Source organism: Myotis brandtii, unplaced genomic scaffold (assembly GCF_000412655.1).
Source record: "Myotis brandtii unplaced genomic scaffold, ASM41265v1 scaffold244, whole genome shotgun sequence".
NCBI classification, from domain to species: Eukaryota; Metazoa; Chordata; class Mammalia; order Chiroptera; family Vespertilionidae; genus Myotis; species Myotis brandtii.
The window spans coordinates 4,565,715-4,577,624 of NW_005359225.1; the positions used below are offsets into that span (position 1 = coordinate 4,565,715).

The window sequence follows — 11,910 nt, forward strand, 5'->3', positions numbered from 1 at the left end:
TTCGTAGTCAACTCAGAACCTCCGGCTTGTCCAAAGCTTGGGTATCTGCCAGGCCAAAAGCTGTTTGGGCAAGTTATTATTTTTTATAATGTCCCTGACTCTTCCTCATCATTGTCATAGCCTTGTTGCACCTCCAGGGCCGTGGTTCTACATGTCATTTCTCAGCAGTGCTGTCCACTAGAGAGTCACCAAGATGAACACTGTCAATCCATCAGGCCTTTTGGCCAACTACAAGATTAAGTGTATCAGTGAGTAGGTTAATTGTGTTCATCCTTCTAGCCCTCCAAACCTGTATATTTGACTAGGAGAGGGAAATAGACTAGTTGACATGTTTTATTAAAAAGAATAAATTTGATGCATTTATAAAAATAAGAAAACATGGGATGGGGTAGCAAAGAACTAGTCTTGTGATTTTTAACTGATTTACATATTTTGTGTATAAATATTTTTTCATCAAAAGTTCCAAATCAAGGATGGGTCCCACACACCACACAAAATATATTAGAGACATTTATATGGATAGCAGGAAGGGAGACAGAGGGCTGAAATTTTCCAGGCACCCAATGATTGATGGGGGCTGAGGCTCCCCCTGACGCTTTATTGAGTTTCCGATGATTATCTCTCGCTGAGACATTTTTTACAGATGACGGTCGAGCTGTCACAATGGACCATGGGGGAAAAAAACCCAACAATAATAACACTTTAATCTTTTTACTGCACTGCTCCCTAGTATCTCAGATTCATCTTCCCTGACGCACGCAGTTCATTATTCTGCCCCTCCCTGGATGGGAAATAAAGGAAAATAAATATATATGTAGGCACACTTACCACATACATACATACACACACACACACACACACACACACACACACACACACACACACAGTGTATAAAAGAGACCACCTCAGAACCAGAGAGGGACAGAATTTATTGTTCTTTTTGCAAGTGTTGAGGTTTATTAGTAAAGATGCTGGGTTGGCTTGGAATTGGCTATTAATTACAGCATTTTGTATTTGTTTTTTATTGTAAGTTTTTAACATCTTGAAGAAAAGGCAGAAGGAGAGGTAAGCAGGTGTAGAGAAGGAAGCGCAGAGGGACCTAGTTTGGCCAACCAAGTAACAGAGCTGGCTGAGAGGCAAAGAGAGCAGGCTCCTTCCTCTTGTTGCCAGCCCTGCCTAGAGGATCCCTGGAGCGGAAATAATACTGCTTTGGATGGGGGGGGGGAGTGTCTGGAGCAGGGATAGTGAGGAGAATGTGAGCTTAGAGTAATTATAGGACATATCAAAGGCAATTCTAGCATGTTACCTCTCTGTTAGGAGAGATGGGAAGTAGAAGAGGTTCAAATGGAGTGTTGATGGGTCTATAGTTAATGGAGTAACACTTTGCCTTATCTTTGGATTTTTAAAAACGTAGTCAGAATGGTATAAAAGAATTCCCATGTACCATCAGTTCCCTTCAACAATTAGCACATGGCCAATGTTGTTTCCGCTATACTCCCCATCCACTTCCCCCCACCTCCCATATATATATGTGTATGTGAGTGTGTTTGTTTGTTTTTGTTTTTTCAAGAGGAAGGGAGAGAGAGATAGAAACATCAATGATGAGAGAATCATTGATCGGCTGCCTCCCACACGCCCCTTACTGGGGGTTGAGCCTGCAACCCAGGTATGTGCCCTGACCAGGAATCAAACTGTGACCTCCTGGTTAATAGGTCCATGCTCAACCACTGAACCACACTGGCCTGGCTATATATATTGTTAATCCTCACTTGAGGATATTGCTTTTCATTGATTTTTAGAGAGAGTAGAAGGGAGGTAAGGAGGGAGGGAGGGAGGGAGGGAGGGAGGAGAGAGAGAGAGGGAGAGAAACATTGATGTGAGAGAGACACATTGATCAGTTACCTCTCGTACACACCCCCAGGGATCAAACCTACTACCTGTGTATGTGCCCAGACTGGGAATAAAACCCACGACTTTTCTGAGCCACACTGGCCAGGGCATATTTTTACTATCTCTGAGACATATCAATAGCAATAATAGAATCTGATTTAGATCCTGATTCAAACAAACTATAAAATTGCAATTGTAAGACAATTAGAAATTTGAACATCTTTGAATTTGATGGTGTGAAGGTGAAACATGGGTTCTGGAAAGCTCCACCTACGTCTGTGGTCAAAGGAGGGTTCTGGGTCAGTGAGGATGCCAGGACCACAGACAGGGTCAACAGCCTATCCGTTAAAATTCTAGGTCAGTCTTCTGCTCTCCTCCTTCCCTTTTATGGGAATGAGAGAAGACAGGCTTGGGGTTCTTATGGAAAGGCTGTACTTGTATCTCCACTGGAGTAAGTGTTGAGCCAGTCTTCTCTTCAACTCATCAAATCTTTTCTGAGCTCCTACTATGCCACCTCATTATTACCTTATCATAGTGTGCCACCTCCCATGCTACATTATGATAAGGTAATAATGAGGTGAGCAGCGTCCTCTTCTTAAGGAGAAACCTTCCAGTCCATTGGCAAGAGAGCATGGTGTCTGTAAGAACCATTTTCAAGCAAGGTCTGGTCTTCCAGCCATAGGCCAGCCTAGTTGACCACAAGTGCCTTCTCTGTATGAAGGATAAGGAGATCTGTAAGACACAGTATCTATCCTTCCAGAACCTGTTTTCTGCTTGGGGAGACAGCTTAATAACCATTCACTAAAGTATTTATTGAGCACCTGCCATGTTCAAGAGTATACACGTGAAGCAATCTGAGAACACTTAAGACTATGTAAAAGAAAATGTTAACTAATTTGATGTAGACTATACATTACCTGGATGTATACAGAAGAGGGAGATCAGTAAAAGTCAGGCTGCTTGAATTGTAAAGGATGGGTAAAACATAGATAAATAAAAGGAAGGAATAGTGAAACCATATAGAAAAAAGAGTACAAGCCTTGGGTTGAACAGACCAGCTCTGTCATTAACTACTGATGTGACATGAGACAAGCTGCATAACCTCTCCAAGTCCTGGTTTCTTCATTAATAGGAATAATGACATGTATGGTTCTTGTGAGGAAAATAGTTGTGAAGTTCCTAGAACAATACCTGTCACATAATAAGTGATCAATAAATTCAGGCCATATGGGTATTGGAGGAAGACTCTTAGTCCTTGGGATACTAGCCTTCAGGACTCACCCGTGACCTTCTGCTGAGTATGAAATGTGCTTCCTGCAGTGAGCCTGCCATATTCTACAGCAGTGGTTCCCAAACTTATTTGGCCTACCGCCCCCTTTCCAGAAAAAATATTACTCAGCGCCCCCTGGAAATTAATTTTTTTAAAATTTTAATAGCAATTAAACAGAAAGATATATGTATTAATGTTTCTACCTTTTTCGTAAAATATAGTAAAGAAAGGTGTAAATTAGAAACATTGAAGTTTGAAATTATGAAACTATTTATTGAACTCAGAATAGAAAGGTAATACAAAAAAAGTTAAAACAAATGCACCTGTGGCCATCACCGCCCCCCCTGGATCACTGCAGTGCCCACCAGGGGGCGGTAGCGCCCACTTTGGGAATCACTGTTCTACAGTGTTAGTGTTAGTGGTGATTCTGGCCAGAGTTAGAGTGGCATCAGGAAGAGGGAAGGGCACAATAATAAATATATTACCATTTATTGAATCCTTACTACATGCCAAGTAATTTTCTGAGTTCCTTATATACATTTTTTCATGTAACAGCTTTATTGAAATTTAATTCACATGCTATACAATTCAGTCACTTAAAGTGTATAATGCAGTGGTTTATAGTATATTCACAAGAGTCGTGCAGCTATCACCACAATTAGTTTTAGAACATTTTCATTACCCCATAAATAAATCCCATACCCATTATTAATCATTCCCCATTTTATCTCTCAACTTCCCTAGAACTTGACAATCACTAACTAATCTACTTTCTGTCTCCATAGATTTGCCTGCTTTGGACATTTCATATAAATGGAATCATACAACATGTGTTCTTTTGTGACTGGCTTCTTTCTTTAGCATGTGTTCAAGGTCCAGCAATGTTATAGCACATGCCCTAGCCAACCTGGCTCAGTGGATAGAGCATCGGCCTGTAGACTAGAGAGTTCCAGGTTCAATTCTGGTGAAGGGCATGTTTCTCAGTTGCAGGCTCAATCCGTGGCCCTGATCAGGCGTGTGCGGGAGGCAGCCAATCAATGTGTCTCTCTGACATGGATGTTTCTCTCTCTTTCTCTCTCCCTCCCACTCCCTTTAAAAATCAATGGAAAAATATCCTCAGGTGAGGATTAAAAGCAAAGAAAAAATGTTGTGGCATGTATTAGTACTTTATTCCTTTTCCATAGTCAAATAATATTCCATTAATGGCTATGCCACATTTTATTTATCCATTCATCAATCGAGGGACATCTGGGTTGTTTCTACTTTTGGCTATTATGAATAATGCTGCTATGAATGTTTGTGTACAAGTTTTTGTGTGGACATAATGTTTTCATTTGGGGGGTGTGCGTTATATCTGGGAGTAGAATTGCTGGGTCATATAGTAAGTCTGTGTTTAACCTTTTGAGGAACTGCCAGACTGTTTTCCAAAGTGGCTGCACCATTTTACATTCCCACCAGCCATGTATGAGGAATCCAGTTTCTCTGCATCCTTACCAGTACCTGTTATTGCCTGTCTTTTTTACTTTAGCCACCCTAAAGGATGTGAAATGGTATATTGTGGTTTTGAATTGCATTTCCCTGTTGGCTAATGATGTTGGGCTTCTTTTTGTGGGTTATGTGTGGTTTTTTTTGGCCATTTGTATTTTCCAAAAATACCTTTGGAAAAATATCTACTCAGATCCTGTGTGCATTTCTTAATTGGGTTTATCATTGAATCTTATTAGGTCGGTGATATTATTTATTTTGCTGGTGAGGAAACAAAGTCTCACAGATGTTAAGGATTTTGATCAGAGTCACACAGTTGGTGAGTTTTGCTTCCCAGGCTGACTGACTGTGACCTCTCTGCTCTTTCTAATAACACAGTGCTGCCCACTGAGGATTCACTGAAGGATCACCACAGTCCTCTTTTGGGAGCCTCAACCAGCAGGAGGGGAGGAATTGAAAGTCTATATTGAGAAATTAACTGGGACCAGGAATGAGAAGCTTCTGAAAGTCAAACAGAAGAATGTGGATATTATGGGTTCCAGGACAGGAGAGATACATTAATTTGAAAATTGCCATTTCCTAGGTGCCAATTACTTCCTGTTCCCCTCACTATAGTCCATCGTTTCTAATTTTCACAGCAACCCAATTAATAGATACTAATGTCCTGATTTTAGCAATAAGAAATTTGAGGCCCAGAGGGATGGAGTAATTTTCCAGAGTCTCAGGATTAGAATCCATGTCTTTCTGACTCGAAATTCTGAATTCTTTCCTTTCAGAGATACTTTATAAAAGAAAGATTATTTTATACTATTTGTAGTGTTTACATGCTCTTGAGGGTAGAACCCATTCTCTATCCCCATGGCCCAGCCTGTACAAAGTACTTAATAAAATGTTTAGTGGATGAATGAGGAAACAGACTACAGTGTATTGTGTAGAAGGACCTAATTCCACCTGGGATTTTTGGAGGGAGATGAGCTAATAAGTGAGATATTAGAGGTCTCATCACAAGGCTTGGTGTCCTGGGAGCTTGGGTCTAACTTTGTAAACATGGGGCTTGGGAAGAATGTTCTGGTGCCCAGACGTCCTTTGCTTTCTTAGAGCAGGATCAGGCAGGTTTGGCCAGTCTTACATCTGTTTAGTGTTCTTCACAGAACATTAGAGTCTTGGGGGAACAACACAATGGGCTTTTTAAAATGTGTATTCCCAGGTGCTGCCTGCTGAATCTAAATTGTTGAAGTGGGGGCCCAAGATTCAGTGTTTTGTTACAAGTTACCCAGGTGGTTGTGTTTGTTTTTTAATATATTTTTGTTGATTTCAGAGTGGAAGGGAGAGGGGGAGAGAGATAGAAACATCAATGAGAGAGAATTATTGATCGGCTGCCTCCTGCATTCCCCACACTGGGGACTGAGCCCACTACCTGGGCATGTGCTCTGACCAGGAATTGAACCATGACCTTCTGGTTCATAGGTCAATGCTCAACCCCTGAGCCACATCAGCTGGGTCCCACAAAAGTTTGAGAAACACTGATGTAGAAAAACTCCATTTTAAAAATAGGGGATCACAGAGGGATTGGGACACATATCAAGTTAGTGAAAGCCATTTTTAAACCCAGTTCTCTTGTCTCCTGGTTTATTGTTCTTGTTGTTCCCCATGTTGCTTAATTTGTTAACAAAAACAATTGTATGCCCATAGCTTTCCGGATAGAGTCCGAACCCCTCTCAAGATCAGGCCTCTGCCTTCCTGGGCAACCTCATCTCTGCCTACTGCTCCACCCACCTTCACTCAGCATTCCAGGCTCACCGAAGGACTCCCAGTTTCTTGGATGAATGAACAGGCAATACAGTCTTTACCCTCTGGTCTTTGCAAATGATACTTCCTGTCCTGGAATGCCTTTCTTCCCCTCACCACCTGTCAAGCTCCCCTTCATCCTTAGAACAGTTCTCCTGGGAGATTCCTCCCCAAGCCACATGACACGTGTGCCATCTGTGCTGCCATCAGACCCTGTGCATGCATGCCTCTCATAGCACTTTCTGTATTGCGGTGCCAGGGGTGGTGTGCCTATGGGCAGGTAGATGAATGAAGTCTCAAGCTGCATGAAAAACTGAAGTGATGCTGTCTGAAGTACATACAAAAAATGTTGTGCTAGTTACTGTCATCAGTGAGGAGCCTAGGGGAGTTTTGTTCTAATTGGGGAGTCAGAACAGAAGGGAAAATTTTAACACAAAATATTACAAGAGGTGTTGTAAGATAATATATAATTAACTGGTAGATGAGTACACATAATTAACGTGACAGTTATCCAGGGCAGTGCTGGGGGGAGAGGACTTCCTGGAAGAGGAGGCCTTGAATTGGGCTTTAAATAACAGGTAGAATTTGGAGAGGAAAGCAGGCTGTCTAGGCCTTACACTCTCCAAGGATGGTCTCATGTTGACCCAACACAGGGAATCTCCCTCTTGCCCCATCCTCTGGTTGATGACAAATGCAACATGCAGAGCTGACAGTGCCCACAGAGGTTGAGGAAGCAGCCTGCAATGTGGACAGTAGGATGGCCATCTCTCAGGTTGTAGTAAGGATTTAATGTGGTTGTAGATACAAAACACCTTGTAGATACTCAAGACTCAAGAATTTAGCTTAGTCCCTTAGCTTCAAGCCAGCTTAGGTGACCCTGGGTTATGTGAGGTTTGACTTTGTAGACACTTGCAGAAACTATGCAGTATGGAGGACGGAGCCAGGTAGGTTTGAGGTCTAGTCCTAGTTCACCACCCACTAGCAGTGCGAGTTGGGCAGGCCGCCTAACTTCTTTACCTCTATCTCTTGCTCAATAGAGAATAGAACTTGACCCATCTGCCCTAGATTGTCATGAGGGTAGGGAATGATTGCATTGTAGTACTCACTAAACTGTAAAATGCTGCACAAATGTAAGGGGTTATTCTTGAGTTTGTCATATTAGTTGTAGAGGTTCCCTCTCAAAGAGACGTGCTCACATCTTTAAAGACAGGGCACTGTTGGACACTCCATGACATTAGATTGCACAGCCCCTGGGAGTGGCGGGTAGAGACTGAGCTGAGGGAATGGGGCTTGTATCTAGGGTTGCCTTTCCTCTGCACAAGGCAGCAGTAAGTAATAAATGTTTTGTTATCTGGAGACCACCCATCTTGCCTCATATACCTTTTATCAAAATTTCCCCCAATAGACTTAGCAGTGCGAGGACACGAGCCATGTCTGAGTCATCTCCGTGTCCCTAGTGTCTAACCCAGCCGTGGGCAAACTACGGCCCGTGGGCCGGATCCGGCCCGTTTGAAATGAATAAAACTGGAAAAAAAAAAAGACCGTACCCTTTTATGTAATGATGTTTACTTTGAATTTATATTAGTTCACACAAACACTCCATCCATGCTTTGTTCCGGCCCTCCGGTCCAGTTTAAGAACCCATTGTGGCCCTCGAGTCAAAAAGTTTGCCCACGCCTGGTCTAACCCAAGGGAGAAAGCAGCATTAGTAAATGTTTTGGTAATGTTTTTTAAGCCTATCATCACATTTGACTCTCATAATATTTAAATATTTAGTGTTCCTCAAATTATTGCTTATCATACCCATTGTATCATACCCAAAGTAAATGGCAGAACTAAGAGTCAGGAGTCCATGGCTCCTTTATCTTAAATCACTGTTTCTCATCGTGGGAGGTAGTGGGTTTGGTTGGTTGGTTGGTTGGTTGGTTGGTTTTGGTTTTAGTTTTTTGGGGGCGGTGGGGGGGGGGGGCAGTTTCAGCTCAGGAATGGCCAGGGCTGCATGAAGGGCTTCAGGTACTACTTTCACTTCTGCTGACTCTTGGCACTGCTGAGGCTAGGGAATCCTGCAGAGTATCTCTCAGGCACATGCTTGCCATGGCACCCAGGCATAGACTTTGCAACATCAAAAAGTCAGAGGTGAGAGCAGAAAGATAACAAAGTGATGGTTTGTCACTCTCCCTCTGGCTTGGAGGGGAAGCAGGAGCCTAAGCCCATCTTCCCAGTGCTGGAGACAGGCTAGTAGATGTCTTTGTTGGGAAGGGTATGGTTCACTGGCTGAGGACCACCTGTAAACACGGGGCCACAAAATACCACCGTGGTGGCCAGCTGGTGAGCCAGTCTTGAATGAGTCACTTTAGCTTCCGTGGATTTGCGTACTTTTCTTCTGTGGAGGGGGTAAGTGCGTGAGGGTGTGTGCTGTACCTACTTCTCCCCACAACTTTCCACCTTTGAAAGAAAAGAATATGAAATCTAATGAGCTGGGGATTTCAGCAAGATGATGTGGGACAAATTGGGGGAGAGAGATTATTATTGATAAGAGCATGAAACGGGCCTTGCTCGACCACCAGCTGATTGTGGCCCTTCTCAACTTCAGTTCCTTACTTGTAAAATGGGGAGAGTAAACTTACACCTCACAGATTATTCTGAAATAAATAAGTGAAAATATTTTACAGGTTTTAATGTATTACTCAGTTCCAAGGAGTGTTCTGTGGAACACCAGCATTGCAGGATTTTAATAAGGGTTAGGTGGAGAGAGGCTGTCAAAACCAGGAACTGCCGAGTGACACCAAATTGAACAGATGGTTCTTAACCAAGAACTGTGCCTTTCTGAGGGGAATGGTGTGTGCAGGATTCCCCAAATGGACCTCTTTCACAGAGAGAATACACTTTGGAAGCACAAGATTAGACAGTAAGGATAACAGCTGACATTTACTGAGAGGTACTGTATGCCAGGGGCTGCTCCAAGCCCCTTTACTCATAGTGTCTCATTTAACCCTTACAGTATCCCTGGGAGAGTACTGTTATCATCTCCATTTACAGATAAAGAAACTTGGCACAGAGAGGGTAGGTAGTTACCCAATATTACAGTCAGCAAATTCAGGACTGAGATCCAAACATAGGTGGTCTGGCTCCAGAGCTCACCTATTTAACAGCCACACACTAGTGCAGCGGTTCTCAACCTGTGGGTTGCGACCCCTTTGGCGGTCGAACGACCCTTTCATAGGGGTCGCCTAAGACCATCCTGCAGATCAGATATTTACATTACGATTCATAACAGTAGCAACATTACAGTTATGAAGTAGCAACGAAAATAATTTTATGGTTGGGTCACAACATGAGGAACTGTATTTAAAGGGCCAGAAGGTTGAGAACCACTGCACTAGTGCCTCCACTAAATACTTGTTGGCTGACATTATTATCATCCCCAAAACAAGGTAACATTAGAACTTGTTTATGAATTATGTATTTAATTTGCTAGTTCAACAAATATTTATCAAGCACGTATTTATGACCAGATACCGTACTGGGCACTGGGGACACAATTGTGGAGAAGACGGTCACACTTCTGTTTTCACGAGCTTTTTGCCTAGTGGAGAACGTAGTCAAGAAAACAGGTGATTGCAATAGAATGTAATAAATACTTAATCGGAAGATGTCTAAGGTGCTGGGTAGCTCTTAGGAGTAGTAACTGTTTCGAACTTGGAAAGAATCACTAGAAGAACTGATTTCTAATCAGAGGCCTAAAAATGAATTGGAGTTAGCCAACTGAAGGCATGGAAGAGGAGAAGATGTTCCAGGCAGTGGAATGGTAATTGCAAAAGCTCAGAGGCAAAAAAACAAACAAACAAACAAACAAAAACATTAGAAAGGGATGGTGAGAAATGAGGCCTCAGAGGTGAGCAAGGGCCCTCCTATAATTTCTTTCTTTCTTTTTTTTGTGGGGGTTAGAGCTTCTTTATTGGCAGCAGGGGCCATGGGCCAGCTGGGCAGCATCACCAGTAGAGGTAGTCAGCCTGGATGTTGGCAGCGATCTGGGCCTCCCACTTGTCCCCATTGTTCAGCAGCTTCTCCTTGTTGTACAGCAGCTCCTCATGCGTCTCCGTGGAGAACTCAAAGTTGGGGCCCTCGACAATGGCATCCACAGGGCAGGCCTCCTGGCAGAAGCCACAGTAGATGCACTTGGTCATGTCGATGTCATAGCGAGTGGTCTGGCGGCTGCTATTGGCTCGCGGCTCAGCCTTGATGGTGATGGCCTGGGCCCGGGCAGACAGCCTCGCAAAGCTTGCATGCGATGCAGCACTCCTCCCCGGACAGGTATAGGCGCAGCGCATACTCCCCACGGAAGCGTGGGCTCAGCGGGCCCTTCTCAAAGGGGTAGTTTATGGTGGCTGGCTCAGGGTCATGCTCAGTCCTCGGATGAGTTCAGTCCACAGAAGGGTTTGAGCTGCCCGGTCAGTCACTGACTTCATGTCCATCGAGGGCTCTCGCAAGTTCACATACTTGTAGGTGTCTGCCACTGCGCTGCTGTGGAGGCTGCGGGCACTGGGATGCCCTGCACGAAGAGCCTGGGCCAGGGCCCGAAGCACTGAGGGTGTAGTCAGGCAGTGCATCTTGAAGCGTTGCCTCTCCTTCCCCTACCGATTGGCCTGCTCGCCGAGAGGCGGAGCCTACCCCCTGGATGCTGCCATTCCCTCCTATGATTTCTTAATAGTCAGGCTATGACAGTGATGGCAAACCTTTTGAGCTCGGCGTGTCAGCATTTTGAAAAACCCTAACTTAACTCTGGTGCCGTGTCACATATAGAAATTTTTTGATATTTGCAACCATAGTAAAACAAAGATTTATATTTTTGATATTTATTTTATATATTTAAATGCCATTTAACAAAGAAAAATCAACCAAAAAAATGAGTTCGCGTGTCACCTCTGACATGCGTGTCATAGGTTCACCATCACTGGGCTATGATGTTAGCACTCTGGTGACATTTGTCTCTGAACTGAATAATCCAGCTGTGTTTCCTAAATTTGTCTGCTTTTTATGGTAAGTACCCTAGGTATGGCTCTATAATTGCACTTGTGAAACATATTATATAATTTGTTCAGTGGTATGATTCTTGCATTAGACTCTTTTTTTAAAAATTAAATCTTTATTGTTCAGATTATTACAGTTGTTCCTCTTTTTCCCCCCATAGCTCCCCTCCACCCAGTTCCCACCCCACCCGAGGCCCTCACCACCCTATTGTCTGTGTCCATAGGTAATGCATACATGTATATAAGATCTTTGTCTAATCTCTTCCTGCATCCCTCCACACCCCCTTCCCTCTGAGAATTGTCAGTCCATTCCATTTCCATGCCCCTAATTCTATTCCATTCACCAGATTATTCTGTTCATCAGATTTTTTATTCACTTGATTTTTAGATTCACTTGTTGATAGATATGTATTTGTTGTCACTTTGTTGTTCATAATTTTTATCTTT

The 11,910-nt window shown here is 43.3% G+C and overlaps 1 protein-coding gene and 1 pseudogene across 1 annotated transcript in view; one reads left to right on the forward strand and one right to left on the reverse strand.

The window, feature by feature from the left end:
- The window catches only part of CLPB (ClpB homolog, mitochondrial AAA ATPase chaperonin), a 148,560-nt gene that overhangs the window by 62,613 nt on the left and 74,037 nt on the right, over nt 1–11,910 (forward strand). The window lies entirely within an intron of this gene.
- Nucleotides 10,372–11,107, reverse strand: LOC102238770 (annotated as a pseudogene).